We start from the raw sequence: 22,564 nt of genomic DNA, 5'->3' as shown, positions 1-22,564 counted from the left end.
ACAGGAAAAGTCGCCCAAAGGCTATGTCACAGCACCACGTCTTGTCAAACAAAGTGCCCCAGCGGCTGCTCCCTTACCGGGTGGTCCTGGTTGGGCTGGCGGGGCAGAGGCTGCCCCTCCTGCTTCCCGGGTACGTGTGCCAGGAGTCGTTGAAGCCTTTGTGTGTCTGCCCGTACAATCCTGGGAGGAAGGAGCGCACAGCAAACGGCTCCGTCTGCGTAACTGGACTAGGGATCCCCAGGGGCAGCCGGTGCCTGAAGCAGGGGCGGTGGCACGAGGAGATGGGACGAGCAGCGCGCCCCAAGGGGCTCCGTGGTTGTGCAGGGGGCACGCAGCCACGTCCCCTCCTCCAGACGCGGCCGAGCAGCAGATCTCAGGTCTTCTTGCCGCCCCGGCGCCGCTCCCGCGGGCTCTGCCTCCTTCCCTCCCTGTGGCATCTGTCTTCTCCTCCGAGGTCCCCACCCCGCCTGCCCTCTCTCATTTAGAGATGTGGCTGGATGAAGTCTCGTGAGCTGAAGGACGGATGGAGTTTTGTCTGATGGGAAGGAGTCGAAGTTAAGGTACCTCTACTGCTGGAGATGCAACCAAAATTTGACTTTGTCTGGACCTGGTGGTTTACTCCTTTCTCTGCAGGGCTGTTACTTGTTATCTGCTGTGCCTAACTGCCCTGCCAGGCAAGCGCTGTGGTAACCCCGTGTTGGAAACGAAATACGGGGCTGTCTGCTCCTGGCTACCAACAGGGCCCTGCAATGAGAGACTCGGAGTAGGCAGTGGGAATTGTCTTCAGCTCTTGCCAGAGACTTCAGGTAGAGTGTTCTTGTCCACTGCATCTAACTGCACAGAGCCACATTCAGACGTGAGTTTTACTTCTGGATGTTTTTTTTTGCTGATTATTTTTTAAAGATAGTAGAAGTTAAAGTTGGTTTCTTTTAAGACAGGTAAACCTCGTGTTGCCTCTCTGGTAGTGCTTGTGCTTGCTGCTTTTTCAACTGTAATACTGAGAGGAAAAGGAAACAGGAAAAACCTTCTGCTATTCGACCATCTCCTAAGCCACGGCAGCATTTTTAATGGTTGCAAACAGAGTGAATATCTCTCAAAAGGGTTTTGTTGCTTTGTTTTCAGGTTATTTTTTCCTGTGCCTCTGGACATGCGATTGTGGTGTTCTCCCTGCGGGACCAAGCGGTGTACTCTAGTTGGATGCTGGCATCCACGTTCAGTCGTCTCTTTGTTCGGTCAAGACAAAGTAGTTTTTGTGTATCAGATTTGGAAAGCTCTAAGGGCATCTGAGCCGCTTGTGTTGTTGTTTATACAATCTGAAGGCTTTTCCCTTAGCGCACACGACACGTAACCAACCACCCAGTTGCCATCTCGGGTGTCTTCTCAGCTGCGAAGCGCACGAGTTCGGTCGTCTGCCCAGGAAAATGCCAGCTGAGTTCCGTGCACCAGCACATTTCAGGAGTATTGCATGGCCCCAAGTACAATTTGGAGCTTTTTAGTTGATGTTGTTTGCTGACTGCACTATAAAGTGGTGATCTTCGGTGGGAGGGTGCTCGTGCTGGGGTCGGTTGCCAAACTGACTTGGAGCAGGAATGAGACCGTTTGTCTCATTCCTGCTCCAAGTTAAGAGGAATTAAATGTGGTCTTTGCTGATTGGTGATGTGCGTAGGCAGAGGTAGTGATCTTTTCGTAAACTTTTTTTTCCCCTTCAGTTCTTGTCTTTAAGCCATTTTCCTGAGGACGTAGTGAGCCATCAGTGGATGACCTTGAGACGTTGGTCTCCTGTAACACAGATTTCCCGGTAGCGGGAGGTGGGTGATGCTGTCCGGTCCCGTCTCGATGCGCAGCGAACCAGGCATTTCTCAAAACCAAATGCTGAGGAGATTGATAAAATATATATCTGCAAGGGAGCAGATCAGAATCTCCGTGATTTACCAGGATGAGCTCAATTCTACGATGAGTCATTAATTTCTAAAATATAACTTACTGTCATGGAATATGATTATGCTTTCGACACAAGGCTGGATCATTATTTTTTTCTATACAGCATTTAGAAACTGTTAAAGCATTTGACAGGTGAATAAAAGATTCATCCCTATCTCCAGAGAACGCAAGGCTTGTCTTCATGGCAGAGCGGCATTGTTTTAACTTGCCTTTGTTCTCAAACCCATGTGCTTAACTGGTACAACAGTTGCCTCTTTTAGGTTAAGCCCGGCTGACTTTGGCTTAACCCAGCCTGCAGGCTCGCACTAAGGCAGAACAAGTCGTGCTGGAGCTACAACAGCTTTCACGGAGCGCCTTGCTTTAGCACACCAGTGTCCCTTTGACTTTGAGGCCGGTTGCAGTCTTCTCCCGCGCACAGCAGCACGGAGGAAGCGTTCAGAATCACAGAATAGTCTAGGTTGGAAGAGACCTCCAAGATCACCGAGTCCAACCTCTGACCTAACGCTAACAAATCTTCCACTAAACCATATCCCTAAGCTCTACAAGTACAGAAGTTGCCGTCAGCTCTGGGAGAAGGCGGTCAGTGTCTCCCACCCGTGTCGCCGTGGCCTGAGCTTCGTTTCCAGACGTGGCGATGGTTTCTGAAGACAGCTGCTGGAGGGCACCGCTGAGGGCAGGCTCTGGTGCTGTCTGTGCCCGTGTCCCCCTGGAGCCTGTGGGTGCTCCCGAGCAGTAGGAGTGGCACCGAGCTGATCCCAGGCAGCGGAGCTGAGTGTGCTTCAGATGCAGCTTTGCTGCCTGGACATCCCTTGGAGTGTCCTTTCCTGGCCTCCGTGTCGGGCACAGCTGGAGGCACCTGGCTGTCCCACCTAGGTGCGCACATCTGGAAGCTGCGCTGGCCTTTGTCACGGGGCTGCCTTGATCCCCGCGCCCCCAAATCCTGTCTTGCTTGGGTTTTTCCTTGCACAGCCGGGTTCGGGGTGGCTGCGGGGTGAGCTTCACCAGTCCAAAGTGGCCATAGAGGGAAACTTCCGTGGCTTTTCTTGATGGGAAACAGAGAATAGGAAATGTGGGTTCCCTCCGTAATCCTGCCATCACCGTGATGAAGCCAGCAGGCTCCCTGCGAGTTTCGGTTCCTCATCTGGAGAGTGAGCGTGCCTGCGTGTCTCTGTGTCACCGGGAGGCTTAATTGAATGCTTCTTAACGCACTAATTGAATCTCAAATTACGCTCCCATTAGTCTTCTGCTGGAAAAGGAAAAGGATTTTTGTCGTTGTTTGCAAGCAAACAGCGATCGTGACTGCGTGGTGCTAATAAATAAATAAAGAGATCCCCGAGCTGTGGGGTTTGCTTGGCTTTGTGCAGAGCCACCTAGGAGCTGTCGAGGCAGGTTCGTTACGCTCGGCTAATGAGAAGCTGTCGTCCGTGAGCACGGCACGTGGCGGGGAGGATGGGTCGGCGAACGAGAGCATCGGAGATGGTGTAGGTGACGGAGGGAGATCGGGTAGGTGACAGCTCGCTACACCATCAGCGTCCCTTCTGGGTGCTTGGTGGAGCCGTTGGCACGGGTTCCTGGAAGCCTGGGCCCTTAATATCTCACTTAAAGAAATGTATCCCCTCTTCTCCAGCAGATGTGCTGACCGGCCTATTGTCTCCATGGGAACAAGGTTTCATTTTTAAAATAGCCTAAAGTCACGCAAGAGAAGTCAGGTATTAATAGCAGAGGCAGCGTAGGTATGAATAAAAAATAGGGTTTGGCTCTTCCTCATCCACAATTCCCTGTATTTCGGAGTTGCCTGTCTCTTTGTGCATGGTGTGGGTGTTTGTTTCCATGTATCCTCCTGGCGTGACCTATAAAATGAATTCCCCTTGTCACACGGCGGTGTCACAGTGAGATATGTGGCACAGTGCCGCTGGGGACACGAGGGCGATGCCCACGCGTGCTGCTGGATAGGTAAGCAGGTGAAAATCCTCTGTACAGGCGCAGGGGAGGCTCGGAGCCCCGGCAGCCCAGAAGCCCTTTGCCTTCCCCTGGCCTTCGGCGGCCTGGCCGCAGCCTCGCCGGGGGTCTGTGCCCTGGGGTTGCGCCCCCGATGTGTCAGCCCCGTGGTACCAGATCGCGCAGAAGCCGCAGCCGGGGGGTACAGCGCCGCGGGGGGAACGAGAGCCGCCTTCGGGAGCCGGAGCCCCGGGAAGGCTGCGCCTGCGTTTGCTGTCAGGCAGTTTCTATGGACACCAGGAGCTGGTGTCAAATGCAATCTCGGCGCGATTGTCTGTGCTGAATATAGAGGAAGCTGAGATGATTACATGGGGCTCCAAACCTGTGGTTGTTAAAATGCGTCGTGGTGCTTTGGGAAGAATATGGTGGTGACAGAAATAGCTTTTCCCTAAAGTCCTCGGGTCTTGGGTGGCCTGCGGAGTTGGAAAAACAGCTTTCTAGCTCCTTTGTGTTCGTTTCAGGGCTACGTGGGGAAGCCTGATGTGTATAATTTCCACATTTCTGCTCTTGGAAAAATAACACAGCAGAGCTCCAGTGAAATAAAATCTGGCATGCTTAGGTTTGGGTCGGAGCTTCTTCTGCCGCTTAGGGTGTTCGCAGGATCTCTGGGTTTTATCACACTTGCCTGTTGGCTGCGAACTGTTAGGAAGTGATTTTGGTAGCTGATCAAGTGTACAAACCTAAAGAATATCGGGACGCAGGGGAGAGTTCCAAAAGAGCTCTCACGTTGAGATCTCTTGTGCCCGTGTGGGGCGTTCGTTTCTTGGGCGATCTGTTCCTAGCGACTGAAACCGAGCTGCTCATTAGAAGTTTCATCAGCTGGCGCTCTTTTTTTCCCCTCTTTTATTCCTCTTGAAATTATTAAGGAAAAAAAAGACCTCAGCACAAGAGCCATTTGCTAGGTTTACGGACCAGTTGGGGTTAGTGGCCGGAGGCACGTTAACCTTCCAGCCGGCCATTCATCTTCCCAGTGCCTCGCAGCACTTATGGCTTAAATGTTATGTCCCCGTTTTGCCTTCCACGTCTTGTTGGCCTCGTGGGGAGGAGCTGTTCCCATGGGGTGGCAGCACGAGCTGCCCTGCCTCAGGAGCTGTCTGTAAAGAGGCCGGTGCCCGGGGCTGGAGACGTGGCGCTGTGGGATGCTGGAGGCAGTGAAGGTGCGGTGCCGGGGGGGCTGGGGCTTCCCAATCTAGGCTGCTGGGTGGGAGAAAAAGGTCACGGAGATGCGGAGATGTGAGGAATGAGGTGGGGCTGAAACGGCCCCGGGGAGGTGAGAGTGCTGGGAGGAGATGGGGGAGCAGGGAGCGAAGGCAGGGCGTGGGTTGGGTGATGGGGAGGGCGCTTCTGAAGGGAAGGGAGGGCAAAGCCGGGGGCCTTGTCAGAATCAGAGCAGCTTGGGTTGGGAGGGACCTTGGAGATCACCCAGTTCCAACCCCCTGCCATGGCAGGGACACCACCCACTCCATCAGGATGGCCAAGGCCCCATCCAACCTGGCCTCGAACACCTCCAGGGACGGGGCAGCCACAGCTTCTCTGGGCAGCCTGTGCCAGGGCCTCACCACCCTCTGAGGGAAGAATCTCCTCACCCCTACTCTAAATCTCCCCTCCTTTAGTTTAAACCATTTCTTCTTGTCCCATCATTATCCGCATGAGCAAAAAGTCACTCTCCAACTTTTTTTAATCCCCTATAAGTACTGAAAAGCTGCGGTAAGGTCACTCCGGGGCCTTCCCCAGGCTGAGCAGCCCTGGCTCTCTCAGCCTTTCCTCACAGGAGAAGCTCCTTCCTAGGACTGCGACCGTCCAGCCTCAAAGCGCCCGTGTGGGGCGGCGTGCTGCTGTGAGGAAACCACAAATACCGAGTTAATTAACTCTTTTTAAATTTGACTACGGGTGTTCTGGGATATCTGCGTCGCATCCTGCGCTTCTCTCTCAGAACTGAGTGTGGGCTCAGCCTGTGGTGACGCTCCCTGGTTGACGAGGGCTGCCCAGTCTGTGGGGTGCCACCATCAGATTCGTAGAGTGACACGAAGAGATGGGGAAAAGTTTTTTTTAAAAATAAATTAAAAAGGGGGCAGAGGAAAAAGGAGAGGGGAGGTAGAAAGAGAGCAGAAAAGAGAGACTGAGACAAAGGGGCAGAATATGTCCCTAGCTGGTTTGCAGAACAAGGAGCATGTGAACTAAGCATGTCAGTGGAGACTTGCCAGAATGGGTAACGTTGCACAGTTATTGTCTTCTACAGCTTTACTCCTCCTGGTTGGGAGCTCAGGGTGTGCTGCATCACCTACAGGAGGCTGTGTGGCAGGGCTCTGCCCCTCTGAGGTGCAGGAGATGGGAGGTGCAGGCAGCTGCTGGCTGTTCATTTCTGGTTTTGCACTTTTCTCTTTTTTTTTTTTTTTCCTTTTATTTTATTTTTTTCAGTGAGAGCATGAATTGGCAATGTCAATGGTGAGCCCCTGAACGCCAGCCTCACGTTGTGGTACAGGAGAGGACACTTGGATGCGGGTGCTTTATTCTTAGCATTATTCCGTAGTCAGGAGGCAGACAGCTTCTGCTGTCAAACACGATTTTCAGAGCAGGAAAGTGCATTTAAAAAAGTAAAGTGATGCAAGCATTGCCAGGCAGAGCACACCCATGTGTCTGACTGCGTTTCCAGGCCTGCCTTCCTTGGCATTTGTCTAACGAACTTGCCTCTCATGACCAGAGCTGAGGGAATTACTTTGTAGGCTGATTCTGCCTCCCCAAGAACAGCGTGAAGAGTGGCACGCACGTGATGTGTCCGCACTGTGCCGTGTCCCTCCTTCATCCTTACCTGTTCCCTGCCCATTCATTTCTAAGGCCGTGTCCTCTCCTGCCAGACGCGGAGGTACAGAAGGGTGCTGGTGTCCCCAGTGGGCGTCTTTGTCTCCATGACAAGTCCCTGCTGTTTCAAACTTCTGCATAACCTTGTGCTTCGGGTCCTCCCTGAGAGTTCTGGTGGTTCCAGAGTTCTGGTGGCTTAGAAAGACTCCTGCACTCTGTCGTTAGCTCTGGGAATTAGCAACGGAACAGCAGTGAAGGGTCACCACGCAGCGAGCCTCCTCCAGGAGGACGGTCCCTTTTCCACTGGTCTCGGCCCACGCACGTGTGTCAAACCTGCAGCGGTTTCACCTGTAAGTGCCTCGCCTTCCTCTTGGCAGATAACTCTGTTTCTGTGCTGGATAAATGAGAGGTTACCGCTTACATGCAGGAAAAACAGAAGTGTGATGAATTACAAGCCGGTGTAATTTATGCAGAAGCAGTGTGGGGGAAACTGCAGCCCACTCGTGTTCCACATAAATTATGCATGTACCTCCTTGAAAATAGCTACAGAGGGTGTTCGGATTTTTTTGGCTAATGAATCATGCCCTAAATTTCTACAGTACATACATTGACTCAAATGTCTCCCTTTTGCCCCACCTTTATTTTTAGCTCAGCTGTAAACTCCTGCTGAACGCGCAGTTCCGGATGTTTCTTTATTTTCCTGACGACAGACCTGTGCTTTGAAGACCCTGTTTGGAGAAGGGGCTCCTAAATTTACTACTTCTCCCAGAGCACTCCCACGTGAGAGCTCGCATCTCGTGCTTCGGAGCTCTCTGGAGAGATCCCCTGGCTGTTGTAGTAAGGGTGTGCGTGAATAAAGGCGTGCTTGTGGGGCTGCAGCTGCCTCTTGTGTTCTGTCATCCCCCTGCAAGCTACAGCCACCGCAGCCTTCAGAGCTGTAGCCTTCACCTCGGGTGGAGGGCAGCGCGAAACCTTTGGCCCTGAGCACAGCAGCCAAGAAGCTGATGAAGAAAGCAAAGAAGGATGCCGTTGGCGTTTGCTTGGCATTACGGGCCAGAAGAACGATGCTGCCCGCCGTGTAAAGTCTGCTTGGTGTTACCGGCCAGAGGCTGGCAGAGCCTGGGCATGGCTCGAGGTGTGCAGAGCCCTGAGCAGCAGCCTGGGTGCCGCAGGGCTGTGCTCTGAGCGTCTCCTCCCGCGGCAGCCAAGCCTTTGGTCCCGCTGCGAGACAGCGGCTGGCAGCGCCACGGCCACAGGGTGGTTCTGGAAGGGAGCAAAAGTGGACAGAGAGGTGAAGGATTCATGGAACACGAGGAGATGAAACAGCTTCAGGCCTAAAATCAGCCTGCTACGGGGATGCGGCGCGTTAGAGAAAGAACAAGCTGGGAGAAGTGTGATTTTCATGGTAATAAAGGTGTGGGCGCACCAGCGTGGGCATGCCGGGGAGCGCAGCGGCACGAGGCTGCGGCTGGAGCGCGCGGAGGCTTCAGCTGGCGGGGAGGGCCACTTCTCGCGTGGCATGGACGGGGAACAAGGGATTTCAGGGTGCTGGAGAGAGACACGGAGTATCTTGCCATGTATTAGGAAATATCCTACATGTAGAGGGACAGAACGGGTCTCGTGTAATTTCTTGAGGATTTCTTTTTCCTTTTCTTTCTAATTTTTTTAAGCCCAATATTTCTTTTCCTTTGCTGCACCTAAGCAAACTATCTGGGGCCAAATCTCTCTTGCTCTGTCGTGCTCCCGCTGAAATCACTGATGTCCTTCCATGGCAAAACAGGCAGGCTTGCATGAGCCAGTAACACAGAGTATTTTTCCCTTGGCTGCCATTGGCAGTAAAATTGAAGTTTGATGCCCCTGCACGTCTACACCGTGATAAATGAAGGAAAAGCCACTTGTGGGAATGGCCCCCAAAGCAATTTGGTGTGCAACAGAGAACTGAAAGCCTCCTGGCCGGGGAATGACGCGTGGCATCGGCTGCCGGTTCAGATTTCCTGCGCGTTGCGGTTAGAAAAACTTGGTTTTGTGTGGTCTGGTCTTTGGGGCTGCTGAAGGCTTCTGGTGCTGATCTGTAGGCTACAAGTAGTGCCGGAGCTTGCAGCTTGGCCTGGAAGGGCTCCACCAGGATGGACAACGTACCGTGCCACCTAGCCGTGAGAACAGCTGTCGCTTGGAGCCGTGTGCTAAGGGGTGCCAGCGGCACAGCACAGGTTCAACGTTTACACGCTGCTGCCTCACTCCTCGTCCTTTGAAAGTTCCTCAGCATTTCAAGGCTTAGCTAAAAATAAGCCGTCAATTTTACACAATTCAGAGAGCTCTTCAGCCAATTTTAGTAGTCTGTCTGGGTGAAAATTTTGTCTGATGACCTAAAAATTAATAGTTGTTGTTGCTCTTGTTTCTTTGTTATTCATAGAGGAAGAGGGCTGTGTAGCTGTTAGGCACGAATGTCACATCATTTATCTCTTGTATTTAGGCTCTAGTTAATTGCCGTGGCTGCTCTGTTAGCACCTCCATTGTCACTTTTACAGCTGCAGAAGCTACACCTGAAGCCTTTTACAACCTAACCTTCTGTTCTCAATGCACGTTTGAATTGCTCTTAGGCCCACTGGCCACAGGCTGGCCAGTTTCTGTCTTTCCACTTCCTGATGGACTAATTCTGTACGGATTTCGTTGTGCTTGTGGCTGTTGCTTTCGTGACTTCTCACCTGCTCGGCTTCAACTTGCTGCTGTGGCTTTCGGGTCTCAGGCTCCAGCATGCACCAAGGTGCTCCTCACCTCCAGTGGTTCCTGTTTTTTGCTCATTTTCTTGGTTTTGGGCACAGGAGGCTGCGGCTTGGAGCACCGTGGCCAGCCCTCCCTGCTCCCGTTCCTCAGCCGGCACCCGTTAATTAGCTCTGTGGGGCTCAGCTCTGTGCTGCTGTGCTGTAGGAGGAAAAAACCTCCTCCTCTCTACCTCTCTGAGGTCAAACACGTTTGTATTATTCCTGTTCTGCTGTGGGGACGTTGCCAGCTCGCAGGTGACGCAGCGGTCCTGCCGTGGCCTTGTTCCCACACCTCAGGACAGCAGGCAGCCGGGGCTGTGCTCTCAACACCGAGTTGTGCTGTAGTCCTTGGGAATCTTTTCCCAAATTCCTTCCTTAGCGTTCCAGGCAAGATGAACCTGGCAAGTCCTCGTTCATCTGCTGAGCATCTTCCTGGACGGGTAGCTGTGAGTGTAGCTCCTAAGGGTAAACGTGTCGGCCACCGTCGCAGAAGACAGGTGAGCAGGTTGGAGCTCCCCTGGAGTTACTGCAAGGTAACCTACCGACCACGCTTCGCATTGCCTCATAGTCTCAGGTAAGGTAATATAAAAATGCTTTTCAAACATCAGAGCCGCGTGCAGGACCAAGTTCGGTGTCCACGCGGCCGTGGCACAGCCTGCACGGCGCTGCCGCGAGCGCTGGAGGCGTGCAGTTGTGGCCGAAGCCACACGGTGGGGCTGGCACCTCGGCTTGCTGCAGTCCCCTCACCGAGCACAGAGCCGGAGCCCTGGAGCCTCCTTTCAGAAATTAAATGCCGTCTTTACAATTTTCAAGTTCCTCAGCAAAGCGCTTGGCTCGGAGTCGGACATCACCAGCCCAATACAACTCCGTTCCAGAGAGCTGCTCCTGCTGATTTGTTTCGGGGTGTGATTTGCAGTATCGGGCGTCTGGTCAGATGCCCGGGTTAGCTCAGGAGACAGGAGTTAGCTCGAGCTGCCCTTTAGCAATCACGCGATGCTTCCTGGAATTTGTTTTCTGGTCTCTGTAGCCGAGGGCACAAGCCCTGGCTCTCGCTTTGAACCTACATTTGTGGAATGCACGAGACAAATACAGAATTACAAAGCACTTGTTAGCTTCTTAAATGAAATATTTCCCATCCTATCAAGGCACAAAACGAGGATGTAGGTGGTTCATAAGTCCTGGGCAGGATTCATAGTACTTGGTGTGGAATGAACTGAAGAGGAAGGGAGGGGAAGGAAAAAAAGTCCTGCCTTCGAAATGTGTCCTCTGAAAGGGAGAGGTGTTACAAAAAAAAAAAACAAAACAAAACATTTTCTGTGATTAATAACATTCCTAGGGCATGCAGGTGGAAATTGGATCTTCAGATATATGTGTGGGACTCTGCTGGTGCTTTCCTCTCCGCATCCCTGTTGGTGCCCCACAACTACAACCCGCTTGCTTTCGCCCCTGGAGCCCCTCACCGCCTGCGCCCTGCATTAAACTCTTGGTCTGTGCTCCTCTGCGTGCGTGTCCACGCATTTGGCTCTTGTTTTTTCAATGTCCACCACAAAACTCATGCCCTGGTTTTGTGTTTCACCTGGAGCTGCTGGCTTATGGTGGCAGTCCAGCTCCCCGTAGGCAGGAGCAGGCCAGCCGGTGCGGTGGGACACCTCCGTGTGGCCACCAGCCTCAGCACCCCACCGAGGCCACGGGGAGAGGTGGGGCAGGTTGGTCCCCTTCTGCGACCTGTGCGGTGTCGAGAGTTGGACTTGATGATCCTTAAGGGTCCCTTCCAACTCAGGATATTCTATGATTCTATGATTCTATGCTGCGCTGAGCACCTTGGTGCTGTGCTGACGCAGCTTCGCGAGGAACGTTTGTCCTGAGCACAGAGGGTTGGAATTACAGCTCAGGCTTTCAGAAGAAGAAAATGACATGCTATCAGACCACAAATACACGTGTAATTTACCGCTAAACCTCTGAATGTGGAGCGCAGAAAAGCAAGGACCTCAAATGCAGGACTGGTTTTGCCTCGTCTGTGTTGCTCCCAGCGCTGTGACGGGCTGGTGTGCTCGGGTATATGAATATCTGCTGGGCGATGTGGCAGGGATCTGCAGGGCACGGTGGCGTTGCTGAGATCTGCAGTTACGTAAACTTAAACCAGATTTTTTTTAAGTATAAACTCTTGGCTTTTCTTCCAGGTTCAATTATCCAAAAAAAAAAAAAAGACAAGCTCAGATTTGCTAATGCCAATCAGCCTGCTTCTGCTCTTTTGGCAATACAAAGTTGTGAGAAACCTAGCATTAAAACACAAAACAGCCCTGGAAGCATAACTTTCCAGCAGGCAGCGGCCCCATCCCTTGCTGTGCTGCAACCAAAGCTTTTCTCCAGGGGACAGGAGCTTGTTCAGCCCCTGCTGAGCGCTCCTGGGGGCCTCGCTGCCTGGTGTTCACCATGGAGGCCAACGCAGGAGAGCGCGGCTCTGCCTGAGGGCACTTGGGCACCATCACGTCCCTTCAGCAAAGGCACTCGTGAGCCCTGTTGCTTCGTGCTTTCCAGGTGGGCACGTTTTTGGGGCAGCCCGCAGCATCTGCAGAATCCCCTGGGTATGGGACGGGGCTGTGGGACCTCTGCAGGTTCCTCACTGGATATTCTCGAAGCCCTGGGCACCGAGTGCAGGTACGTGAATCCCTGCTTCCTCCCCAGGCACGGGGAGCACGGAGGAAATGTTGAAGATTCTCCAAAGCTGGAGTTATTTGGAGTCATGAAAACACCAATAAACACTCCTACGTGCTCACGGAACTAAACTCGGTTGTTCTAAATAATTATAATTGCTTTAATTTGTCGTATTTTGTGATGGCTTGTTCACTAAATCCTGAGCTTCGTGGAAGCTCCGCTCCCGAGCCTGGCTGGAGGCAATAGTAGGATAGTGTTTAGCTGGGTGCCCCAAATTGTGCAGCAGTTATGACGAAACAGATCCGTGCCGGATTCTGCCAATTGCCATGGTAACCCACATTCAAAATAGCAGTAGAAGGCCACGTAGCAGAAGAAAACCAGGTTTTTGTCCCTTACTAACTGATGCACGCCGTAGATTTTGGTAGAGAAGTCCTTGAAATGGAGGCGATTCCCTTTTTGATCGCCGTCGTGTGGTGGCGATGAGTGCTGCCCCAAAGGGAGGTTCCGTGCGCAGCTCTGGCCGAGGCAGTGGACGCCCAGAACATGCTCAGTGAGCTTCAGGTGCGAGCAAACAATCCGTGAAGCCTTTGAAGATTCACTTTTGTGTCGTGTACTTGAGACTTGATGCTTGAAATGCAAGGCCAGGGTGGTTTTACTCTGCTGGAACGTGCAGGAGCTGGTGTGTCTGTACGTCTGAGCCCAACAGAACCACACAGTGCCGAAGGACAAAGATCCCTGAAATACTTGCCTGCCTTGGATGTGTTTAAGGGATGACACAGGCTAAGCATGAAGCGATTTTTCCCATGACACGCAGAATCGGTGGTGCACATTGCTGTGTGCGGTTGGCAAACCATGCCTATGACTCTGGATGCAACAAAAGCTTCTTCTGGAAGTAGCTTCTCCATTCCTGAACTGACGGTTTGGTCTGTTACGGATGTTGGCAAGGTGGGGGGAACTTCTGGGAGCTACAGGCTGCTAGTGCTCGGAGGGAACTGGGAAATTAGCTGCAGGGAGAAAGAGTACTTTCATTATTCCTGCATCATTGCTCGGTTAAGATAAAGGCATTCAGATGTCTGTTTTACGGTCTGCATAGAGGCAAAGCCATTTGGCATTTTAAGGAAATGTTCTTATGAACGTATCAGGCCCATCAGGCTTCACCGGTTGCGCTAGATATCCACAAGATCAGAGCATAGTTCAGCTCGCTGCCCTTCCTTTGTCACCCATGCCCTCACCTCCTACTGTCCCACCCCCAAATTTTAGGTGGCTTCTTCAAAAGATGAATAAAACTGAATCAGCTGCATGAAGAAGAATTGAGGGCTTTCAAACTCACCGGGGAGAGGGGAGCATACGTGTGTGGGAAGGAGCGAGTCCGCTGACAAAAGAAGCTATTTAATCCTTAATGCTTGTTTCCTGCTCCTATGAAAAGCACTAAGCATATTTAACAAATAGTCTTTTATTTTTACTTTTTCACGACTGAGTCGGTAAGGCTGCAGTTTGAACTTGGCTGCTTGCCGTACACCCGGAAAGCAACGGCGTCGTCTTTCCTTCCAGCAGTCCCAGCAGCGAGAAGCGTGCTGTGCCACCGGTGTGCCCTCCGTCTGGTCTCCTCATCCCAAGAATTAGAAAAATGGGGCAGCAGTGGCGTTTTTCCCAGTGAGCTGCCCACGGTATGTTAAGGGGTAACTACCTTCACAAGCTTTGCTCAGGCTGCTTTAACACAACTGCAGGCAGCTCCTCCCAGGAGCAGGGGCTGGATGACGGCCTCGCGAGTGAGCTCACCTTTTTTTCTGATGTCTTCAAGTTAAGACCAGGTGCCTTCCTGGCAACTCCTGTCGCCCCAGTATAATTTTTCTAACACAAAATTGCAGATCTTGGTACAGGGCTGTGGGGCGCAGGTGGAATTCTTTGACCTACACTTGACAGACAAGGTCAATGGAAGTAACATCAGATTATCCTGGTACCAGCTCGTTTTTGAAAGCCACCCTAAAGCCAGAGCTTTCCAAGGGCGTGGGGGAGATGAATGGAAGCTTACGCTGCTATTTTTATGCTGCTGAACCAAGAGGTGGCAGCAAGATTCCCTCCTAAGACGTCTGCTATGTCACTGTGGGATAACTAACAGCAGTAATGAGGGTTCAAGTCGTCATTTTACTCCTGGTCTGGCCTGGAACAAAAGCAGTTTCTCCTCCCTGCACCAGGTCTGAAAGCAGTGCTGACAGGCGTCGGGCCCGAAGGCTGGTTGCCTGTGGCTGCGCTGTAGGAGTGCTATGGGAAGCAACAGCTACTGGTTTTGAAGAGCTTCAATATGAGTCTCCTCTGTGATTCTGTGACTCTGTGAGTGAAGTGGATTAGCAAACAGGTAGAGAATAGGCTGCCAGCAATGCTAGGTCTCTTCCTAAGCCCGTCCCTGCCGAGGGATCATGGCCGAAAGCAGAGTTTGCCTACATCTCCTCCTGTTTTGCTTAGCAGATTGTGGCGAGCTGCAGTGGCTGTAGTATTCAAATAAACGTCGAATCTGTTCCTTTGTAAGGATAAGACCTGCAAGCTCTTGGCTCTATCATTTATTTTAATGCTCTGGATTTCTCCTGCAATTTGGATAAATATTTCCTCTTATCAGTTCTGACTTTTGTAGCCATTTAATTCTGTGCTCCCTCTTCTGGATATTGAATTAAGCTCTGAGAACACATGGTTCTGATCTGCTTCTTCATCTGTATGGCTCGCAGTGATTATGGGCAGAGATGGCAGAACGGCCGTTGTTCATTATTCTCGGCAGCTCCCATTATAATATTCTGTTTTCTGCTTGTATCTCCGTCAAGCCCAACTATTTGAGCTGAATTTCTCCATGCTCGCTCCCAAATGACTTGCTTGCACGTGCTTCGTACTCTTTTTTTTGGACTGTAGCAAATACAAGACCCTAAATGTTGCTGCTTCTCCATTCATCCCTGCTCTTTTGTTTCCCGTCTCATTGGCAGGTTCAGATCTAGCACACAACTTTCCCCCAGCAGTCTATTTAATTTTTATTTTATTTTATTTTCTTAAAGTAGCCTCCGTAAGGATCTTGCCAAAGGCCGGGATCAACTAACCACTCTGTTCTTTGTGTGTGTGTGACTGTAGGATGTGAGAGATTGGGGAAAATAGATATCTAACGACTGCACGAAAGTGGCAAGGGAAAATAACAGTATTTGTGTGAATGCTCAGAGCATCAGCAATGACTCGAGCTTCTGAACTGCCCCCAGCTTTCACAGACGGGCGCTGACAGCACGTGCATTGATGCATTGCTTCAGACTGGGAATTGTGAAGGTTTATGCATCGGTTCAAACACCTTTGCCCAGAAGCAGAGGGACAGATTCTGTTCCATCCTAGTTTAGTAACTCCTCGTGCACCGACCCCCTGTACACAGGGCTTTTCGTACCTGTACCCGGGAGATGGGCTCTGCTGCGAGGATTTTATAATGATGATTGTTCTCTTCTGCAAGGGAAAGGCAGAAGGTATTTTTAGCCACTCTGACTGCCTCGGATTTGTAAAAGGACTCACACAGCGCTGCTGGCGTGTGGAGTACGTGGAGATGCTGAAGGAATTCAGAGAGACGGCAGGTGTTTGTCACCCCCCGCGCACACAACCCCATCCATCCTGACCTCCCACCCGGCTGGCGGTGCTGGGGCCCCCGGATCGCTGTCCCCGCCGTACCCGGAGCTGCTCTGCAGCCCTACCCTGCCTGTAAGGACAGCTGGAAGGAAGAGGATGGTTGCTCACTGTGCTCTGTGTCTGCCCCGAGCCACCCCACACAGCCACGGCTGTTTGTCCTTCTGGGAAGGGTGCCCGCTGTTCCTGCAAGGAGCCGCCCCAAAGTCAGGGGTGCCAACAGGCCCTCCCAAACCGAGGCACGGAGAAATACGATGTAGGGTTCTTTTACTGCCGTATGTCTTCCAGGAGAGCCCCATAACAACAACGAGCAGCCACCATTTTCAGGGCTTTGCACGCAGATTTTATGGTGTACTCCTGGGTGGTGAGAACATCCTAAATGGATGGTCTCAGCTGGCAGGTGAGAAAAGGTCTCCCAGAGAAGTTCCTGCCTGTAAAGTCTCTTACTTAAATACGCAGGAAAATTCTTGAATCGTTATTTTGTTTTCTGCCACTCGGTTCTCAAGTGCCCTGACTAAATATTTAAAGGACTCGAGCTGGCTAAGTGGCTGCTCCTTCATTGATCGGTTGTTTCTGGATCCGTTTCTCCACTTGGATGGGCATCACAGAAATCTGCTGAAATGAGCTGACGTTTCCTGCAGGCCCTTGCCATGGAACTCAAATGCTGTGTTGCAGTATATGCTAATTGGGTTATAAAGCATAAGAAAATACAAAAAAGGGGGTGGGGGGCAAAAAAAAACAACATGCCAGGCTAACCAAGCCATCCCTGTAAAACCCCGGGGAGAAGCAGCAAAGCACAGATCAGTTTGTGTCACAGAGCAGAAGCTGTAGGTTTACTACCTCTCACTTCCAAAATTTAGGTGAGGTAGCAGCGGCTTCCCATGAAGTTAGTAATTGGCTTTCATTTGACAGTTTCCGTAATTTCATCAGTTGCAGTCTGAAGTGGTGAACAGCAACACTCAGCAGCAGCACTTAGGGCAGTTAAGGAGATTGATTAACACTCATCAGAAAAGAGCAGCTTAAAATAAGAAATAAAACACGCGCTTAATCCTCTGGCCCAGATGTTTTCTGGCATGGGAGATAAAATGTCTGTCTCCTCCGAAAAGAGAGCCCCCATATCCTCCTTCCAGCAAAGAGCCATGACCCAAGTCCAGCCCTGAAAACACGCTGTCTTTTTGTGATGTGACCACATTTTGGATGTCTGGGCGGCTGCTGGTGGGCTGGAGTTGTGCTGGAGGGCGATGGCTGCGTGCGGTGCCTGTGGGTATCACCACGACTGCTCTGTAGGTCCTTCCTTTCAAATATCCAGCTTTTGAAAGGGACACCCACGTTAATGCGGTGCTGTGGCCGTGGGCTACGTCTTGCAATGTTCTGCGGGTAATTTCGGATTTGCTGTGCTCAATTCCGTGCACTGGCAGAAGCCATAATTAGAGCAGGGCTGGCTGGAGTTATGAAAACCTGAGAGCACATTCATATCTGCCTCAGGAGGTGGAGATAATCTACTGTTCTTTATCAAAACCACTCTGGAAGGCTGTAGCTATGGTTCCGAGTTTCCCACAGCTCAGCTTTTTGCAAATCTCCGCAGAGCACGCAGGAAAGAGAAATCTCACAACTAGTTAAATGCAGAGGATACCTGCAAATGTAGCCCGGTTACCTCTCTCGTTGTAGGTGCTTTAAATCGAGCGAAAGCGACAATGAAGTCTTCACACTCTCTTTAATTATAGCAGCCTTTATGTAACAGTGTCAGATAAATGTGTTTTAGAATCGGTGGCGCCTCACTTCCCCCAGAAGAACTGTCAAATTAGACCCTACCAGACTAATTTATTACTTGAAATCCAAAGAATTAAAGCACACCATCCAGTTCTCCCTTTGAATTAAACCTTTAAATGCACAGAACCCTCCGTGCCAAGACATCTCCTAAACACCGCAACACTTCTGCCTTTTGAAGCACAAATACTTACTCATCTAATAACTTCTAGGACAGCCAAATAGCACAACTGTCAGCCAGTTCTCACGGCTCCTGAGATGCTAGAAAACAGGGTTAGTGGGGATCTCAGGAGGTTATCTCATTCGTACCTCCACCCTGAGGCAGAAGCTGTTGTTGCTAAAACCAGATGCTTACCTAATCTGTATTATAAAACAGAGGGAAGAGGGAGAGAGACAGAGAAATAAATTGCTTTAGAGGGAGAAGGGCGAGCAAGGGGGCTGTGCCAAATAACTTAGAAGAGTGAGCAACTGGACTCCCTCCAACCGATGGAAGTGCTGCCTTAGGTGGATTGCCGGAGAATGCTGACAGTCCTTTTCCTTTATATTAGCGAAATACATATTTGGGCTCTTCTGCTGATTTCAGCAGGAGCCACGTTACGTGGCAGAGCACAACGTGTTTCAACAGGTCCCGAAATGCAGGTTAGGAAAGGTCAGATCCAACGCTTACGTTTTGGGTAAAGTATGCTGATAAATACTGCAGTTGTGTGCTAGAAGGAGAGGGTTCATATCCAAACGCGCTATTAATGTAACCGCTAATGCTTCTTGTTAACGTGCCCTCACCCTCTGCAGGGATGCTAGCTCATTAGTCCTAAGTGATGTTGTGAGCCAGGGTTGTAACCTTGCTGTTGGAGGAAGAGGCTGTAAGGAACTTCTGTCCATCTTTGCTGAGGCAGTGCCTGGGTTTCCTTGCCTCGGGGTGAATATTCGTGTCGATCTGGCCCCTCTCCGCAGCAGCAGGGCGCACGGGGTCCTGCTGCCCGAGTCGCAGCCCGTCAGCCGCAGCGAAACCCCAGGTGGAAGCAAAGTCTGTTAAAGTAGGAAAAAGGCAGAAGTTGCTGACTTACATTCTGGCTTTGCGCACTGCGGTGCTGAGGTATTTACTTGACTTGGCAATCTAGTTACTGCGCATTTATTCAAATGGCCCTTTAGTGTGTTTATGCAAATAGTTCGTTGCTACATCTCCTAAAAGAACCACGCGAGTGCTGTCATTTGATTGTGTAATCATTAGGTTGGGCTTTAAACAAAATTTGCCGTGGTTCCGCACAAAATTCATGTTCTAGGAAAAGGAGTATCCCCGCGTTTGGATAGCTCCGAAATGAATAAAAAATTGGTATTCAGGAATACATGGATGCATGCCTCAAAGAGGATTTAGCTTTTTTTTTTTTTTTTTTCCCGTTGTACTCCCAGAAGGATTGGTTCCGATCAAAAACCAGAATGGGGATAATCTCTGCTGTGATCAGCGGGTTTGGAGGGAGCCACAGATTTCGGAGGTCTGCGGGATGCTCGAAGTATTCCGACTTCAGTCCCTTCCTCTCCATCACCTAGCAGGGTGCAGTAGAGCATTGACTTCACCGTTAACGCTGCTTCAGAATGCCACGAACAGCTTAATTAGCACTGAGCCCGTCCTTTTACCTACACACAAGGCTGTAATAAGTCCTTAGAAGGAGGAGGCTTTTAATGAACCACGACCACCACCGCATGGACCGTTTGGTGACTGCGAAGCATACCTTCACTGCTACGCCATACGGGCTCGTTACGCATCCCCAGTGGGGCAGAGAGACACGTTGGGTAGGTCCCATAGAAACTGGATTATTCTGTGGTCTTGTGTTCGCATCTTTTTCACAATCTCCTGTGCCCCTGGGAACATGCAGAGCTGTGGCCCGAGATCAAAGGATGAGGTACGCTCCCTGCATACAGTATTGCAGTAAATCCACAGGAAACCTAATTCACAGCAGTCCTGCTGAGATCACCAGAGGACAGCAGTCCTCAGCGAGGAACAACCCACGTGCTTGCGGAGATTGCACTGCACCGCAATTAAATCCCTTTAAAGTAGAGGCCAGACTGCTTGAAAATACCTATTTACCACTCTTTGAAGATTAGTATCATAAACAAATTGAAGGATACAAAATGGATAATGCGGCAGCTGACACCATTTAAAGTATTTTTAAAGGATTAGACCTTAAAAAGACTTAATTCAGCTCATTTACCCATCCATGACATGTTTTCATCGGGTCGCTCACAGCTACCAACGCGCACGCACAGAGTGATGGGTTCTTGGATGCTCGTTGCCTTGGTGCTAGCCAAGTGCAGACTGAGGATGACAGGTACCAGAGCCTTTCTCTTTGGCCTGAGGCAGTGAAATTCCCATGCCTAATAATATCAGCATCTCTATGCTCTTCCAGAAAGAGGCCAGGCATGGTTTTCATCCCTCAATTTTCAGTTAATGTGTGACCCTCATCTATTATCGTGGTGGTTTTTTTGCTTGTTTGTTTGACCTGTTTTTGGGGAAGCTCACCTACAAAAGATTGCGCTTATAACTGTTTTTCGCTCTATACCCTTTCCATTTTGCCTGCGCTGAGCTATCCTGCGAGTCGGAACTGGTGAGATCTGACTTTGTGGGACGTGGTATCACTAAAACATAACGTGATTTATTGAGCTAACGCCCTGTGCTCCAGCAGTCACGTACAGATACCTGCAGTACGTATTACAGAGGGCTAGTGATGGCTTGTCACCGAAATGAATTATTTCAGATTATTTTCCTTAACCTTATACCCTCCCCTTCTGCAGCCCTTGCTCGCTTCCCGTTTCCGACCTTCTCCCAGCTTTTGGGACCGTCGATGTGAAGCTCGGCTGTCCCCGCGTCCGGTGGGTGGTGAGGGCAGTGAGGGCTGGGTGCAGCTCCACGCTCCTCGGGGGGATTCGGAGCCCCTCTCTCGGGAGCCGGGGGGGCCCTCACGCCGTGCTGGAGGCACCCACGGTAAATGCTGGAAGCGGGTCGTGCGGGCGTCCCTTATGTTTACATCTTTCCAGTACAATCCCTATTTAATGAGCTGTGTGTTTTTTATAGCGTCTTTTAGGAGCCTTTCAAGTCGAGTCATTAAATATATATTTTAAATAACCTCTGTATCTTAAAAGGTCAGTGTGCAATGCAAGTGCTGGAAATCAAACAGCTATTCCCCTGACTTCTGAGTTATTTCATTACAAATTTATGCGAAGCTCAGACACAATTTTTTTTTTCTTCTTGTGATTTCATGTCCCTCTTTTATTTAGCGCTGACAAATGATTTTGATGTTGCACTTAGAAATTCCTTCCCCTTTTAAATTTTAATAGCCACCTACCACCGATGTATTTACTTCCTTAAGTTTGTAACATCACGGATCTTCAGGGTGGGGCGGCGCGAGCTGCTGCGTAGCACAGGCCCTAAACATTCATCCATTAACTCCCCTATGGGAGTTCAGAGAATTTTAAAGACAGTCTCAGGGTCTGCAATCCTCCCCCAGCTGAACTGCCTTGCTCAAACTCCAAGGAAGTGCCCCAGCCACGCTGGCTGTGCTCTCCAGCCCTGGCCTCACCAGGAGGATAACGCAAGTGGGACGAGGGCCCGCTTGGTCTCAGGGGCTGTCCCACACGTGGTGGTGATGGCTGGGAGAAGGAGCCAGGTAGTGTCAGTTGTACAAAGTGTTTTTTGCCTCCTGACAAAAAGTGCTCCCGTGTTTGAGACAGACCACTGAAAATCCATCAGACGTTGATCATTGACCAGCTCGCGTTTTGTCTGTTGGGTAGCACTGGCAATGAGCTCCTTCACGGGCTAGGGATGTTGCTGTTCCTTGGAAGATCTCATGGTCTGAGGACTCAACCCTGACAAGCACTTCAGGAGAAGTAAACGTTCTCAAGGAGGTTCTTCTAGTCATCGGTGGGACCGCGGTGCTTCTACATGCAGACGCAGGGCTTTTGCAAACCAGGGTTTTTGGACAGAAGCAAAGAATGCGCTGGTAGCGCAGGGGAAGCAGCAAATTGGAAATATGATTTATCACAGCTGGGGGGAAATTTTGAAGAAATTGTTAAGAGGTTGTGAACATGGGGAGAGGAATGCCTCTGGCTTTGCCTCAGATGTCTGTTGGCCACCTCCCAAGTGATTAGCGGTAACTTCGCAGCGCTAAATTAAGCCTTTGGAAGGAACTGTAGATGAAACAAATGGAAAAGATAGCAAGTGTTTATGAACGCAGAGATGTTTGATCAGATTGCACTGAAGATGAAATTTGAGATAATTAGTTTAATTAGCAACAGGAAGTAAATTGTCAGTTATTTCCCTGGATTTGTTGTCTTCACTTGGCTCACGTAGGGCTGTTCCTCAGTGTTGTATGTACCCGCTGCAAGTCTGGGGAGGGGAGAACGTGTGCTGAGGTGTGAGATGGGAGGTCAGGGGCTGTCTGCGTGAAGGGCTGGCTGTGCTGTTTGCTCCTTCTGGGACTGACTGACTTTCCTCAGGCACAACCAGAAAGTTGAAGACTGAAGCTTGGGTAGGGTGACTTTTAGAGATTTGTTTCCTCATTTGGCCAAAATTAAGGAAAATTTATTTTCTAGAGCGGAAGGGAAATGTTAAATTAAGACTTTCAGATTAAGACCCGCAGCAAGCAGCCGTCCTCCATCACCACGGCGGCAGGTGCTGCTGCCGTTTTGGGCCCACCAGGCCTGGCGGGGCTCTCGCTGCTCCCAGCGGGGTTGGCGGTGCCAGGGCACCGGGCCTGCCGCGCCCGAGCGGCGGTACCGGGCCGGGCCGGGCCGGGCCGGCCGTGACAGGGCTGCCAGCCGCCGGGGCGCTGCGCGGACAGCCGCCGCTGAGGCGACGAGCGGCAGCCGTTGCTCCGCGGCGCGTCGGAGCCAATAGCAGAGCGGCAGCGGCGCGCCTCAGCCAATGGCGGCGCGGCGGCGGCGCGGCTCAGCCAATGGCGACGCGGCGGCGCGGGGAGCGGGACTATGAACCGAGAGATCGGTTCATACCT

At 51.1% G+C, this 22,564-nt stretch overlaps 1 protein-coding gene across 4 annotated transcripts in view; it reads left to right on the top strand.

The window, feature by feature from the left end:
• CACNB4 (calcium voltage-gated channel auxiliary subunit beta 4) overlaps window positions 1-22,564 on the top strand; it is a 78,706-nt gene that overhangs the window by 3,957 nt on the left and 52,185 nt on the right. The window lies entirely within an intron of this gene.

Source organism: Oxyura jamaicensis, chromosome 7 (assembly GCF_011077185.1).
Source record: "Oxyura jamaicensis isolate SHBP4307 breed ruddy duck chromosome 7, BPBGC_Ojam_1.0, whole genome shotgun sequence".
NCBI classification, from domain to species: domain Eukaryota; kingdom Metazoa; phylum Chordata; class Aves; order Anseriformes; family Anatidae; genus Oxyura; species Oxyura jamaicensis.
This window is presented reverse-complemented; position numbering and strand designations above follow the sequence as displayed.